The sequence below is a fragment of the Nycticebus coucang genome, chromosome X (assembly GCF_027406575.1).
Source record: "Nycticebus coucang isolate mNycCou1 chromosome X, mNycCou1.pri, whole genome shotgun sequence".
NCBI lineage: Eukaryota > Metazoa > Chordata > Mammalia > Primates > Lorisidae > Nycticebus > Nycticebus coucang.
This window is the reverse complement of record NC_069804.1, coordinates 30114915-30131570: the sequence shown is the minus strand read 5'-3', so window position 1 is coordinate 30131570 and position 16656 is coordinate 30114915. Positions and strand designations below refer to the sequence as shown.

Here is a 16656-nt window from a genome sequence, read left to right as displayed (position 1 = left end):
TTTATAATATGTTCCAATCCAGGAGATGTCAGAGATTTTGCCATATTCCAGAACAAACAACATCCCATCGGACAAAGTGCTACTAATCAAGGATAACTAATATTTTCTCATTACATGATAAATCATTCATGTGAGCGTGAGGTGCACTTCGTTGCTCAACACAACAAAAGCTTCTAAAATGTGTTTCAAGGACCAAAAAATCTTACCACTCTCTCAGCTGTCTTCCACCTAAACCACTTCTGCTTCCATTTATGTAAGTGCCATCCAAACATCTACATCTTGCTGAGAGTTTGCCAAATTACACAAAAGATCACCTAATTGACTATCCTTTTAATAAAGCAGGCTGGGCTCTGGATCTCAGAGGCCAGGGCAAAGCTTGCCAGCACAGTGGCTTCTGGGCATCCCACCTCAGGGGAATATCACGCTTATCTTTCAGAATCTCACTGCAAATGATGGGCATAGATTATCTAGGCTGGGCACTGTGTGCTCACCTGGGCTGGGACAAGAGCACTGGACACCTTCCATCCCTGCCTCAGGTGGAGATTCTCTCCAGTTTCTCTATGATCCCAAAGTAACTGTTAAGAACTGTTTCTTATTCCAGGCTTTGTCTCTCCGCTCTGAGAGGCACCACCATCTCAGGGTCTGACTCCTTCCCACCACTCCTACAGCTTCCTCCAGCCCTGCAAGCAGCCCCACTTAAAATTACCTCCCACTGAGGGACTTGGAGTTTCCGAAGGCCCAACACGGCAACGTACACGCGACTACTCTCATCTGAATCTGCTTCCCTGCCCTTTTATCCCTTTTATTTTATCCTTTTGGCCTTAAGAGTGTTTACCATCATTTTTCTCTTACGGAGGTGCTTCTCAACCTTACAATTTTATGATCAGTTGCTAGGTCTTTTTTTAGTCCTCTCAGTACTAGAATGAAGCCATTCAAGAGCAGATGTTCAACTAATATTGGGAGACTGTGAGCAGGGGTTCTAATTTGTTATGATTCAATTTTAATTCTTCAATAAAGCAGACACATACAGTTGTTTCTTAGTTTTATAAAAGACGAGTAAAAGCATTTAGAAAACCAAACATTGACCACCTTACTCTTTTTCTCTTGTTTATTGATTCCATACATGTTGACAGGTGAATTTTTTTTAACATTTTCAAGGAAATTATTCCAATCCCAAATTATCTCACGCCAGACAAGTAAAAGATGGAAGTTTTCTCAAGTTGTGTTACAGAATAGCAAAATGTGCGTTTTTAAACCAGATAAACAAGAGATGTGATCAATATTATTCATGAACTAAGATCACAATGTAAAACAAAAGCAATCTTTGAAAAATATTTTCCCAATACAGACACATCTTAAAACTACCCACAGAGGACAGGAATACAAAGATATTTCACATCCAGCCTTCTACTCCCACTGACTGTCCTCTTCAAACATTAACTGCTGGAACTCAGCTTCACTAAATGTGGGAAGTTCTACTACGTCTGATTCTGAAACATTCTCTGGCTCTGTTATTTCTGCTATCACTGAGGATCTAACTGCATTTTGGATTCTCTCTTCCTCATCTCTTAAAGCTTCTTCATACCATGAATGGAAAGTTCTGGGGTCTCTGTGATTGACCATGGCCCAATACTCTAAGACTCTCATTTTACTGGTTTCTGCAAGGGCTCTGGGTCCCCAGAGGTATTCATAGCGTGCAGGATCACTGTTGGGGATCTGCCGGCACTCTAAGTATTTAAGCTTCACCAGTTGGGTGATGAGCTTCTTTGGCTCCCCAAATATGAAGTGTTTCTGACCAGCAAATACCCTCATCTTATTTAGGAATTCCCAAATGTCCTCCTCAGTGGCACGGTTGCCCTTCAAGAAGATCAGGCCCAGGAGATTCATCAGGAGACCAGTTTTGGGATACCCCTTACCACGAGTGACCGTCCCATTGTTAGGGAGGTCCATTTTGCTGACAAGGACATAGGATTCCTTGGCAGAATCAACTTCCTTTAAATCAACACCAAATACTATCTCTATACAGCAAGTGGCCCTTTTCAGTATCTCAGGGAAGTGACCCTTATACTTCTTTTTCATAAGCTTCAGCATTTCCGCCTTGGTAACAGGCTTTTTCATTTTGTGCATATGCATCAGGAACTGCACCAGCACACTCGTCATGATTCTAAGGGGGTCTTTTTGAGACTTTGCAGCAGAGGCTGTGGCCTCAGAGGATCTTTGCTTTTTCTCAGCTTTGCTGTTGGCTCCTTTGCGTGATCTTGTGCGACCAACACCTGCAGAAAAAGAGGTGGATCGGTCTCCTGAGATCTCTGGAGAGAGCAGTGTGACCTAGCCACAGATTTTCTCCGGGTAACAACCCCCAAATAAGAAAAGGGTAAGGAGGGGAACATTTTCATCTTGGTTTCAGTGGCCTGAACACCCCATGGGCCCTGGGTCTCACCTTGGGCTTGGTAGCCTTTCTTATGGGTACGGAGCTTAGTCTTCTGACTTTGAGGCATGGTGACTGTTCTCAGGGAGAGCAGCCGGGAATGTGGCCTGTACAACAGGTGAGGCAGGCACCTGGAGGAAAGAAGATGAGCGGGTATGAACACCTTCAGCAGGAAGATACCCTCTGGGCTTTAAAAAGGTTGCCTCTGTGGGTTTCCATGAGCGCACTGCTCAAGAAACCCAGGCGCCTTGTGTTCTGATCATTTTGTCCTGTGAGAATCCTGTGGAGGTAATTAAAGTGTGCCTCGAGCTGTAGCCTATCAGCCTTGCCTGGTACGTGCAGACTGACAGCAGTGGCAACAGGTCTCGTCCTTGTGGATCCCCTTCTGCTCTCCGTAGGGAGGATCCTTTCACTTCACCTTTAGGACCATCATATCAACTATGAACAAGACCTGGACCCTCTTCCTTGTGCTACACTAAATTTGATACCTGGCTCCTAAGGGCTGCCAGTGGGGGAGGGACTTTCTATTGTCTCTTTTTTGGGGTGAGGGGAGATGAGTGTTCTTCTTTTTGACTCCTGTGAGGCTCTGGGTTTCCTACCTCTATAGAATTGGGGCACAAGATCAGTACAACCTTTCTGTCACTTTACAGACACAAAGGGAGCATCTGAATGGTACAGTTATTCTGGGGCTTTCCGGGGTTGAGAGAAGGGTAAGAATTTATGGGACTCTTCTTTTTACAGTTGACATTTCCCCTAGTTCTCACTCAGGTCTCTGATCTTAACTCCTGGTAGGAGTGGATACTTTTCCCACTAACCTAAGTGGTCGCCACCCCCCCAACCCCGCCTTCACTGCCCAGCTGCCCACAGGCAGAACTCTGGAAAGCACCTTTACTGGGGTCTCCCAAGACCCACCAAAGTGGCAGGACTTAGTGGTGCCTCCTTTGCTATGGGTAATGCGTGGGCCCTTCAGCCCACACTTGAGATCCTTACCTTCCCTCCACACCAGGCCTGCGAATTCACCATCCGCCGCTTCCACACCGCATCACAAACGACTAGGGTTTTCACCCTACCAACGGAAGTGAGGTGTAACAACATCCGGTCATGGCTGCCTGACGTGCGTGCGGGGGGAGGGTGGGGGTGGGGGCGACAGAAGATGGGGCGGGGACACTAGGGTATGTCATCAATGTGGAATCCGTGGCCCTAGGTCTTCACTCAGGCTCTCCGTATGAAATCTAGCAGAGCCTGGGACTCCTACCCCAGTAACCCAAGTCCACCAGACTCCAAACAAAACCCACACCTTCCTGAATGTCTAAGTGGGAACATCAGGGCCTACCCCTGTCAGGAACCTCCTAGAACTGAGCGCAGGGGTTCCATTGTTTTGTGTTAACATCCCTACTGAGGGGGATTTTAGCGATCCCCTCGTTTGTCATTTAGGGCCCTTGACTCCAAACAAAACCCACACCTTCCTGAATGTCTAAGTGGGAACATCAGGGCTTAGCCTTGTCAGGAACCTCATAGAACTGAGCACAGGGGTTCTGTTCTTTTGTGTTAACATCCCTACTGAGGGGAATGTTAGAGATTTCCTCATTTGTCATTTAGGGCCCTTGAATGTACCCCAGTGAGGGCCTATATATCCTTTATCCACACAATGGAGACTACTCTCTTTTTTTGTTTGTTATTTTTTTATTTTATTTTTTTGTAGAGACAGAGTCTCACTGTACCGCCCTCGGGTAGAGTGCCGTGGTGTCACATGCCTCACTGCAACCTCTAACTCTTGGGCTTACGCGATTCTCTTGCCTCAGCCTCCCGAGCAGCTGGGACTACAGGCGCCCGCCACAACGCCCGGCTATTGTTTTTGTGTTGCAATTTGGCTGGGGCTGGGTTTGAACCTGCCACCCTCGGCATATGGGGCCGGTGCCCTACTCACTGAGCCACAGGCGCCGCCCGCAGACTACTCTCTTAAGTCCAGGGTTCCTCTTTTCCCTTGTGGCTTTCCAGACAAAATTCTGTCGGACAGCTCTACCAGGACCTCCCAGGGCCCACCACAGGGACGGGACTTAGTGGGACCAGCTTTTTTATGGAGGGAGAGTGGGATCTGATCAAACTAAAAACTTTTGCACAGCCTAGAGCAGAGTAAGTAAAGCAAACAGACAACCTTCAGAATGTGAGAAGATTTTTGCATGTTGTGCTTCTGACAAAGGTCTGATAACTAGAATCTACAGAGAATTCAATCTAATCAATAAGAAAGGAATAAATAACCCCATTTCTATCTGGGCAAAAGACTTGAACAGAAACTTCTCTGATGAAGACAGGCGCATGGCCTACAAACACATGAAAAAAATGCTCATCATCCTTAATCATCAGAGAAATGCAAATCAAAACCACTTTGAGATATCATCTAAGTACAGTAATTTAGCCCACATCACAAAACCCAAAAACTACAGATGTTGGTATGGATGTGGACAGAAGGGAATGCTTCTACACTGCTGGTGGGAATTCCATTAATGCGATCTTTTTGGAAAGAAGTTTGGAGAACACTCAAGGAACGAAAAGTACACCTACCCTTCGATCCTGCAATTCCTCTACTAGGTGTAAACCCAGAAGATCAAAAAATATTTTACAATAATACCAGAATGTTTATTGAAGCACAATTGATAATAGCCAAGACATGGAAACAGCCCAAATGCCCATAGACCCATGAATAGATTAACAAATTGTTGTATATGTACACCATGGAATACTATGCAGCCTTAAATAGATGGAGACTTCACATCTTTTATGTTTACCTGCATGGAGCTGGAACATATTCTTCTTAGTAAAGTATCCCAAGAATGGAAAAAAAAGTATCCAATGTATTCAATACTACTATGAAATCAATATATAACTAACTACACACTCATACGAATGGCAAAACATTACTCCAGAAAGTAGAAGGGAAGAAGAGAGAGAGGGGAGGGGAGGGGGGATGTGGGAGGACGGAGGGTATTTGGGAGGACCTCACATAATGTGCATGATGCAATGGTCCATTTCAAAACAATTAAGAAATGAGTATAATTGCAATGGATGTGTTTCTTTGTTCAATGCAAATATTTCACATTGTATATCGAAGCAGTACCCTGAACTCCATAAATGCATCAATGTATAAAGTTATGACTTAATAAAAAATAATTGATAAAAAAAGAGAGAACTTGAAACAATGAAGCTACCTCCCTCCAACAACAACAACAAAAGACACCTGTACTTGAATGTTTATTGCAGTAAAATTCACAATTGCAAATATGTGGAATGAACCCAAATGCCCATCAACATTGAATGAATTAATAATATGTGGTGTATGTACATCATGGAATACTCCTCAACCATGAAAAGTGATTACTTAATGCCTTTTGCAAGAATTTGGATGGAACCACAGCCCATTAGCCCAAGTGAAATACTTACAGAATGGATAAACACCACATGTACTCAGTATTAAATTGGAACTTTGATATTAACTGAATCGGATAATTTTTTTGAACCACTGATCTTTTTTTTTTCTTCTTTTCTTTTTTTAAAGACAGTGTCTCATTTAGTTACCTGGGCTAGAGTACCATGGCATAAAGCTAGCTCATAGAAACCTCAAATTCCCCAGCTCAAGCAATCCTCCTGCCTCAGCCTCCTGGGTAGCTGGGCCTAGAGGCATGCACCACCATGCTTGATGAATTTTTCTATTTTTTTTTGTAGAGATAGATTGTTACACTTGCTCAGGTGGGTCTCAAACTCCTGACTTCAATGGATCCTACCACCTCAGCCTCCCAGAGTGCTAGGATTATAGGTGTGAGCAACCAGGCCCAGCTGAGCCCCGGATTTTTTGAAGTTATTGAACATCACAAACATATCTATGTGATTCTGTCATCAGAATGTTAATTCTTTTTTGTTATCCAAACCTCCCACTTATTCAGATACTTTCGCTGCTCTGGCTGCATATTATAACAAAGCCTTCCTTTTGATTGTCTATGATACATTTTGCAGGAATGAGAAGAAAAGTGAATTAAGTGACAAGGTCAGTCTCAGGAGGGAGAAATGGAACAGTGTGAGGTTGCAACTAAGTCAGACCAGGAGTCTACTCCCAGTCCTATCACTACTAGCTGTGATAACAGGGAGGTGTTACTGAACTTCATGAGCCTCAGGCTGGCTATCTACAAAATGGGCTTGGGAAAGCCTGTCATGTAGAACTGGCAGGACGTGTGCAATGAATGGAAAGCACTTGCCAGCGACCAGATTGTATTGGATCCCTTCCTTCTGCTGACTGGTGGATGCATTTTCAGACCAAATATTTCCCCTCCCTTAGACCTGATATAAAGAAGGGAGGGAGGGCAGCACCTGTGGCTCAGTGGGTAGGGCACTGGCCCCATGTACTAAGGGTGGTGGGTTCAAAACCAGCCCAGGCCTGCTAACACAATAATGGCTTCTGCACCAAAAAATAGCCAGTTGTTGTGGCGGGCACCTGTAGTCCCAGCTACTCAGGAGGCTGAGGCAAGAGAATCACGTAAGTCCAAGCATTTGACTTTGTTGTGAGCTGTGATGCCACCACACTCTACCTAGCGCAACAGAGTGAGACGCTGTCTGAAAAAAAAAAAAAGAAAGAACGAAACAAAAGGGAGGAAGAACCTGCCGTGAAAGCCCTGCTCTGAGTCTTCTAGAGCTGATATCAAAGGGTAGGTCATGAGAGTCTGTTGTCCCCTCTATTCAAGGGAATGTGGTTCTTGCAGTCCCCATTCAGGTTTTCTAATTTCACTGTTGGCAGGGCTTGGGACTCACCTGATTTTTGACCTGAGGACATGTCACAGCGAGGTCTACACTTCCCTGCTGAGTAAGAGCTGTTGGATGGCTCCAGCTGACATTTCTGCCTGGGGTCTTCAGGGGCTAAAGAGTAGGGGAGATTCTGTGTGGCTCCTACTGATATGGGGTGTGTGGTTGCAGGCTCTTCAGTGTCCTCACCCTTCCTCCCGGCACACGCTGGAAATCCTCTCCATCTTGACATGAGTCCTATCGCTTCATACTAAACCCCTAATTCCCTGATACACTCTAAGAAGAAATGAAATTTGCCTCCTATTGCCACAACTGCTCATCGTTTCCCGAGACTAATAGTAGTGGGAAGAATCTCTGTTGCTCCCACTGTTACAGAGTTGGTGTTCCCCTGTCTTCAGGGTTCTCCCCTTGTCTTCTGGAGCAACCTGGAACTCTTGTTTTCTAATTTGAGGCAGCCCTCTTTGTTAAGTTTCCTTACCACCACATGATTACCTGGGAAGAAGTGAGTATGACTCCTCACGTTGCCATGCTCGGGACTGAAAACAGAGACAGCGTTGTATGTGACCCTCTTCACTGTGGAAAGTGTCTCCTTGTTGTCACTCAGTGTCATCATGTTGACTACTGTTAATGAGCTAGTCTCCTCCCTCCACCAAAAGGGGCCTCCTCCATTAGTGCAAGGACTTCATGTCTGTGAGACCATCACTCCTCCCCACCTTCCCCCCGTAAATGAAGGTAACTCAGCCTATAAGCTCTGCCTGTAGTCTCCCAAGGTTGACTGCAGAGGCAGGACTTTCTAAGGAAATGTCTGTTTTCTGATAACTTCTGTGATAGTTAGTTGCCTCATTCTTCATATAGGATTTTTTCCTTGACACTTGTCATGGCCTGGGATTCTACTGTCTGCTGACCTGCATGGCCAACTTGTCTGCCAAGACTCTCATCTCCTCACTTCGTTCAGGTAGAAGTTAGGGTCATATGAGGCTGTCAAGTCCTCCCTAGGCCTCCCACGGCTAACAGCAGAGGAAGCACAAGGGACACCCCTGTCATTTTTTTTTATTTCAAATCAATATGAGGGTCACGCCTGTAATATTAGCACCCTGGGAGGCTGAGGTGGGTGGATTTCTTGAGCTCAGGAAGTCAAGAGCAGACTGAGCAAGACTCAGACCCATCTCTAAAACTAGATGAGCATTGTGGTGGGCGCCTGGAGTCCCAGCTACTTGGGAGGCTAAGGGAAGAGAATCACTTGAGCCCAAGAGGTTTATGTTGCTGTCAGCTATGATGCCACAGCACTCTACCAAAGGTGACAAATTGAGACTTTGTCTCATACAAGAAAAGGCAAATTAATATGAGAGTACAAATTTTTAGGTTAAATTGTTTTCACTTCCAAGTTCAAGTTAAAGGTGTACAGTAGCCCCGCATTCCTTCACCCAGGGCAACCTCACAATGTGCACATTAGGTGAGGTCATGCCACCCTGTTTGTTGTGAGTTGAGGCATTCTTATGTTCATATGCAAGGCCATTACCTTGACTCTGTACCCTTCCTAGGACTCTCTACTGACTTGAGAGTCTGGCCTTCAGACCAAAGTCTTCACCTTCCTGGGATCAGAATTGGAATTCAGTGCCAGCCATAAGCCGCCAGTACAGTTTAGAACTTTACAGGGATAACAACTGGGATATGCTTTTACAGGACCCCAGTGTTCTGGCAGGGCCTTTCCGTCATCCACATTTGAGTTTATTCCCTTCATTTCTATGAGAGTCTTGGACTTCTTACTTTACTGCTCTATAGATGCTGCTTTAGGACTATGTCCCTCAGAAGCCTTAAGAATAATGTGAGGAGCTGCTCAGACTGATAGCTCTGAGACTGTCTGCATCTAGCAGAAGACTGGGATTGTCTCTCTATGTTATTCCCCCTTACGTTCTGGAGTGTTGGTCTTCCCACTCCTCATCTTGGCTCTGTCTCTCAGATTAAATGCACCCTGGGAAATGCCAAATACATGCAAACTCTAGAGCAGTTTGCCCTCTACAAGCCTTGCAGAGAATGGGTCCTTGTGCTAGGAGTGGTATGAGATAGGGAAGCTGCAAAGGCAGGGATCCAAGGATTGGAGGTGGGCTGCTGGGAAAAAAAAAAATACATGGACCTACTTCTCTTCACCAGTCACAAGTAACTGACTTCTATTTTGATAAATTTACTTTCTATAGGGAATGTATTGTTTAGGATGATTCTGGAAGCCCCTGATCTTTTGTGATCATCTAACATTGCAAATATAGATAATTCAAGTGTCACTGAATACTGTCTCTTTCATTTCTTTATTTACACCTCTCAATTACCTTGATGTTCTCGTTGCTATGGCTATGGATTCCAATCCAGTAGTTTGGGCACAACTACTTCTTTGTATCACTTGAAATATATTTTGGAGTACCGAGAAGAACATTAAAATGCAAGGTGTGCCTCAGTTTTGGAGGAGTGTAGCAGTGTGGGCTTTAGAATAATTCAGATTGGGGATCTAGTCCCAACTCTGTCATTCTTTGCTGCATACTACTACTGTGATCTCTGGCACACTACTAATCTCAAGGAGTCCCAGGCTGTCTACAGTGAAGTGGGTTTGATAAGCCCTATCTCCTAGGACTGGCAGAATATATGTAAAGTGTAGAAAGTATCTTTGTCTGTGCCTATTTTGTAGTGAGACATTACTGAGTGGCAATTATTATGATGATGATTTGACGTGAGACATTACCACTCATCCAGCAGGGATTTTTAAAAAAATCCCAGACATCTTAGAGAATAGGCATAAATGTAGGACAAGAAACCACATTCAGGCAAAATTCTGCTTACCGATAATAACCAGGTAACATTTTCCCTCCATCGCCTCTTTAGTATGAATTACACTTCTTTAAGAAGTACATGGTTTCTCATTGTCTTCCATGATGATAGCTTGTACTAGAATCTACAATTGTAAGGGCAGAAGCTGGGTCTTCTTTGACTAAACATTCCTGGTACAAGCATGAGGACTTCCATAGAGCAAATGCTCAATTAAAGTTAGGGTAAAATGTGAGCCATGGACAAGAGGTCTAACATTTTGCTTTTATTTCTGACACGTTCTTGAATAACGTATCAAATCCCTATACTATATGTTTTACATTTATGAGAAGAAGAGTTCAATGGACTAAAGAAAAACAAAAATTGACCAATGTTTACCTTTCTTTCTATGTCTTCTTATTTCAACTATTTTACTGTGGCATCTTTCACATTTCCATAAATATTCCTATTCTAATCACCTTTCTCTGGATTACAAAAGTGACCTAAGGATTTTCAATTCACATTTCAAAAAGAAACAACAACTCGGGTGGCCCCTGTGACTCAAAGGAGTCGGGCGCTGGTTCCCCATGGAGGAGGTGGCAGGTTCAAATCCAGCCTGGGATAAAAACTGCAAAAAAAAGAAAGAAACAAAACTTTTACTACTAAATCTTATCACCAGCAATAAGTATGTGTTCCGTGTCATATGTAAACTTATATTTTGAATCTAAATAAATCTTCAGTTGAAAGGAACACCAGTTAAAAGACAAAGATTAGTCAACAAGTTATTCCTACATAACAAGAACAAAGGTTAATAGGACTTTTCAATCAGAAAGTAAAGAAACTGTCTCAGACCATGCTAGGGGTGGGAGGAGCTGCTGGGTGTGGGCCTAGATCGCCCTCTAGCCTTGGAAGAGTTGTGCCAGGCCTGGCTGCAACTTGGCTCCATCTTTCTCTTGCTCTTCCTCTTCTTTCAAAGCCTCCTCATGATGGGAAGGGAAGGCACTGGGGACCTTATCATTCATCTTGGCCAAACCTGCAGGACTTTCATCTTGCTGGTTCGTATGTGAGCTCTGGGACCCCACAGGCACCTGCTGGTACACCAGGTACTCTTCCCGCACCAGCTCTTTTGTGATAAACTCTAGGGGCTCCCCAAACATGAAGTGCTTCTTCCCATTGTAGAGCCTCCAAACATTCAAGAATTCTCCAATCTCTTCAATGAAGTACAGTTACCATTAAAGAACATCACACCCAAGAGAGGCATCAGAAGCCCATTCTTGGGAAAGCCCCAGAGACTGCTCAGACTTCCATCATCGTTGATGTCTAGCTTGCTGAGAAGGGTATAGGACTGACTACCAGGGTTGATTACCTTCCGTTCAAGACCAAAGGCCAGCTTCACATGCTCAGAGGCTCCCTTGAGTATCTCAGGGAAATGCTCCCTGTACCTTTTGTGGACAACCTTCAGCATTTCTACCTTTGTAATGGGCTCTTGTATTTTATACTTGTACAGCATGAACTGCACCAACATCCCTGCCTTCCTAAATATAGGATCTCTTTGTGAGCTCTCAGTAGCAGCTGAGGCCTGGGAGGAGTATTTGCTCTCCTGACATTTGCTCTTGACACCTTTGTTAGACCTTGTGCCTGAAGCATCAGCAGCAGAAGTGGGGGGAACTTTCTGATGCTTCTGGACTGTCTGCAGTAGGGGAGCTGGTGGTAGTACCCCCAAAACAGGAGAGGGAGAAGAAGCTGACTCTTTTTTCCCTGCTGCAATGGCTTGAGCACCACTGAGATCCTGGTTCTCACCTCAGGTCATGCAGCATTTGTCACGGGCATGGAGCTTACTCTTATGACCATGATGCATGATGGCTGTGGTCAGGGACAGGAGGTGAGAGTGTGGGTAGGAGGGTAGGTGATTGACATACCTGAAGAAGGAAGCATGAGATCCAGTGAGCACCTTGAGCAGGCAGAGGTGACCTTAGCACTGAGGAAGCCAGCCCTGTGGATTTTTTTGAGAGCACCACTCTAGTAACCACTGGCCTGTGTTTCTTAGTGAGCCTGTCTCCTGAGAACACAGGAAAGGAAGGTATAGTGTGCATTAGGCTTCAGCTTGTTAACCCTACTTGGCACTGATGGGGTGATAGCAGGGCTGGAAACAGGGTCCACTGTGTTCTGGAGTGGAGGGAATCCACTACATTACCTTCAGGATTACTATGTCATGTTTTAACAGGGAATGGGACTTCTTTGAGATTGTGAAGATGATACTTTAAATTCCTGGAACTCAATTGTTGTAAGTGTGGTGCCATCTCAATCCACCACCCCTGCCCAGATTAATCTAGTCCTAAGAACTCAGTGGGGCCCTTTCTGCCATGGACTCCTTGGATCCCATGTCCACACTCAGTGTCCTCATTTTGATACCATGCAGGTTGTGGACTTTTTCTTCTCCAGACTGATTAGTGTATATTCATACCAAGAATGTCACTTCCTCTAGTCCTGATGTAAAATGTGTTCGGCATCTATGAAAAAGCAATTGAGTAGTTAAACTCAGTAACTGGTAGTTAAAGTCCCATGGTACACTTAAATTATGAGGATTTTCACTAAATAAAAAGAGGAATACAATTACCATGCTTTGAACTTCTTTTGAAAACAATTAAGTAATGAACTTTAAAAATTTTCATGGCACTTCTAAGATCCACGGCTCACCAGTTAAAAATCACTCATATAGGCTCCTGTCAATGGGATTAAAGTTGTCCCGGGAAATGCCACATCCCAAACTCTCTTGAGCAGTTTCGTTTCTACAAACCTTGCAGTGAATGGGTCCTTGCCCTAGGAGTGCTGTGTGATGGGAAATCTACAGCACAGGGCAGGAGGGTCCAGGCTAGGTGATGGGTGAGAAAGAAAAAAAACAAACTTCTTGATCTATTTCTTCTCTTCCCCAGCCAGATTTCAGATCTTTATATAAGGAAGTGATTGAATCAGATGACTTTTTAAATTTCAAAGTATTTGGGGGTACAAATATTCTTGGTTACATGGTTTACTTTCATAATCCTTGAGTCATGGTTGTAAGTGTGCCTGTCACCCAGATAGTGTGTTATTTTATCAAAAAGCCAAGCATAGGAAATTCTGAGAAGATAGCCGACTGGTAGCAACCCTCGAATAGGCTCCTGACCAGAGGACGAGAAACAGGACGGAATCAGATTCTACGAAGCCAAAGATGAGGAGCTGAGCCAAGAAGGAAGTTCAGCAAGCTGTAACACCAAGGAATAGCATTGAAGAAAACAAATTACAGGTACAAAGCCTATTGACTAGAGGATGGGAGACCCCACCTCCAAGCAGGAGGCCTGCCGCAGGCTATCTGCAAAGGAGCAGGGAACGAAAGACCTCTCATTTTTCCTTGCTGGAGAGAGCCACTGAACTCCAGGTCTTTTCGTCCAGGGAGGTCCCACTTATGAACTTAGACAACACCCTGCTAGGCATAAAATTGAACAGATATTTTTCCCCACAAGTCCAAACTCCCAGTCCACCCATTCCCCCTCGCATGGTAGTCTGAAGTTCTGCCCCCTGCAAAGCATAGAGTGTTTGGTCTTGTCCTGAGAGACCTGGGCATAGTGTGGACCACCAACCATCAGGATGAACTGTGACTAACGGGGAAGAAAGAGGGTATGGGAAGAAACGGACACTCGGCAGGAGGAGGAGCAGTCCCCTGGTTATGAATATGCCTAGCCAGTGGTAGTGTTGACCCTTGTTTCTGCCTGTGTCTGGAAGGATGGGGTGCATAACCCCCAGCTCTGATGGCACCCACAGCAAGAGAGTGATTGCCCCATGTGGACTGAGTTTGGCAGACAGGGCTGGTCCCTTTGGGTGTGCAAGCAGAGGCTTGATAGTCGTGGACTTCGACCTGAGATCAAGGGTGTGGTCTCCTGATTCCAACAGAACCCTCAAGCTGTGGCTTACTTGGTGTGAACCAAGCCCCGAGGGCTAGGGATTGCTTCATTGCCTCCAGCGGGGCTGGTGAGCAGAGGCTTACCAGGTGAGGACTGAGACCTGTGGGTGGAGTGTGGTGCCCTGACTCTAACAAAGCCTGCGAACAGAGGCTTGCCAGGCAATGGACTGAGACTGGTGGGGGTGCGGGGCGGGGGAGTGGTGAGTGGTCTTCTGACTCCAACTGGTCTGGCAAGCAGAGGCTAACTGTGTGTGGACTGAGACCAGAGGGCAGGCTCGGTTTCCTGACTCCAACAGTGCCTGCAATCAGAGGCTTTCCTGGAAGTGGACTGAGACTGCCAAGGGGGGGTGGTCATGGTCCCCTGACTCCAACTGGTCTGGCAAGCAGAGGCTAGCTGTGTGTGGACTGAGACCAGAGGGCAGACCTGGTTCCCTGACTCCAACAGAGCCTGCGAACAGAGGCTTTCCTGGCAGTGGACTGAGACTGGCAAGGGCGGGGGGGCATGGTCCCCTGACTCCAACTGGTCTGGCAGAGGACTACTCCAGACCCTATTCCAGAGGCTAGCTGTGTGTGGACTGAGACCGGTGGGTGGGGGTGTTGTCCCTGGCTTCAGCTGGGTCTGTGACCAGAGAAGCAGACAATAGTGTGGACTGAGTCTGGTGGGTGGGAGTGTGGATCCCTGGCTCCAATTGTGTTTTGAATCCCTTTGCTTTGAATTGTCCTTGAATCTCTCTCTGTTGGGCAGGCTTTGCACTGCCAGAGACAATTTGGTTGGAGACCGTGTCTGGGGCTGTCCACTCTGGGCCATTCTGAGGTTGACCTTTGAATTTCTGTAGTGGAAAAGAACTGAAGGGTGGGGGCTGGGTGCCACAGCTGTTTGTATCTCCTCACAGTCGAGATTTCAATGTAATAGTGTGGTTTGTTAGGATAGGGTAGAGGTTGACTGATATCAAAACAGAGTCCTCAGAGTCTCCGGCCAAAACTCCGAAAGGGGCCTTTATAAGGTTCTAGGAGATGAGCCACAATTACAAAACCTAGAGCTGTGGTGAGGGGCTATCTCTGCTACCTGGGAACCCCAATTCAGTCTCACCCTACCAGTTCTAATAACCAAACAGTGGAAAATAAACATGGTTCGGACCCAACAGAAGAACTCTGGCAACATGAATAAGCGTAGTAGACCAACCCTCCAAGAAATGACAAAGGAGTCACAACTGAAGATGCCATGCATAGACAAATGGCAGCAATGTCAGAAATCAAATTCAGAATACGGATTGCAAATAAGATAAATAGAAAGAAAGAAAAGATGGAAATTGAATTCCAAAGAGTAGTTCTAAAGTTGTCTCAAGAAATTAATGAGTTCAAAGAGCAGATCACCAAAGATATGGACATAATGAGAAAAGAGATAGCAGAGCTCAAGGAAACAAAGAAGTTAGTTGAGGATGTCAAAAATACAGTAGAGTCCCTCAGTAATAGAAGTGACCAGGCATAAGAAAGGATCTCTGAAACTGAGGACAAAGCTTTTGAACGTTCCCAAACACTCAAAGAGGCAGACAAATGGAGAGCCAAAACTGATCATTCCCTGAGAGAGTTGTGGGATCACTCCACAAGATCAAACATTCGTCTTATAGGAATTCCTGAAGGTACAGATGCTCTACTCCAAGAGATTTTGGAGGAGAATTTCCCAAACATTGCAAGAGATACAGAACTTCAGATAGCAGACACTTTCAGAACCCCAGCAAGACTCAATCCACATAAAGCATCTCCTAGACACATTGTGATTAACTTTTGCCAAAGTTAAGATGAAGGAGAAAATTCTGCAAGCAGCCGGATGTTTCAAGCCAGAAGAAGATGGTCATCAACGTTCAATCTCTTAAAACAAAACAACTTCCAGCCCAGGATCCTCTATCCAGCTAAACCGAGTTTCATTTGTGATGGAGAAATCAAATACTTTAATGACATAGACATATTGAAGGTATTTGATAATAACTAAACCAACTCTCCTGGATATTCTCAGACCCATCCTCCACAATGACCAGCACAATGCTCTACCTACAAAGTAATCTCACCCAGAAATTTTTTGAACAAAATCCAACTTGTGAAAGGATTAACATTGTCCACTGGACATACGAAAATCATGAAACCCAAAACACAACCAGGCTTATCAATTCTCTAAATTAATGTGAATCGTTTAAATTGTCCTCTGTAAAGGCTGGCTGACTGGATACATAACCTCAGACTGGATATCAGCTGTATACAAGGATCTCACCTTACCTTAAAAGATAAAAATAGACTCAGGGTGAAGGGATGTACTTGTATAACACAGACAAATGGAAACCAGAAAAAAGCAGGAGTTGAAATTTTAGTGCCAGATACAATTGGCTTTAAACCAACAAAGATAAGGAAGAATAAGTAGGGTCATTACATATTTATCAAGGGAAACACCCAACATGAAGAGATTTTGATAATTAATATTTATGCACCCTCCTAGACTGCTCCTCAATTCATAAAGCAGACCTTAATGGATATGAACAACTTGATATCTTCCTGTACTATAATAGTTGGAGATTTTAACACCCCTTTGACAGTTTTGGATAGATCCACCAAGAAGAAACTAAACAAAGAAATATTAGACTTAAATTTAAACCTAGAACAAATGTACTTTACAGACCTCTATAGAGCATTTCACCCTAATAAAACCGAGTATACATTC

General features: G+C 44.7%; 1 pseudogene; it reads right to left on the bottom strand.

Moving 5' to 3' along the window:
• Positions 1-1459: 1459 nt before the first annotated feature.
• LOC128576742 (melanoma-associated antigen B3-like) lies at positions 1460-7829 on the bottom strand (annotated as a pseudogene).
• Positions 7830-16656: the final 8827 nt, after the last annotated feature.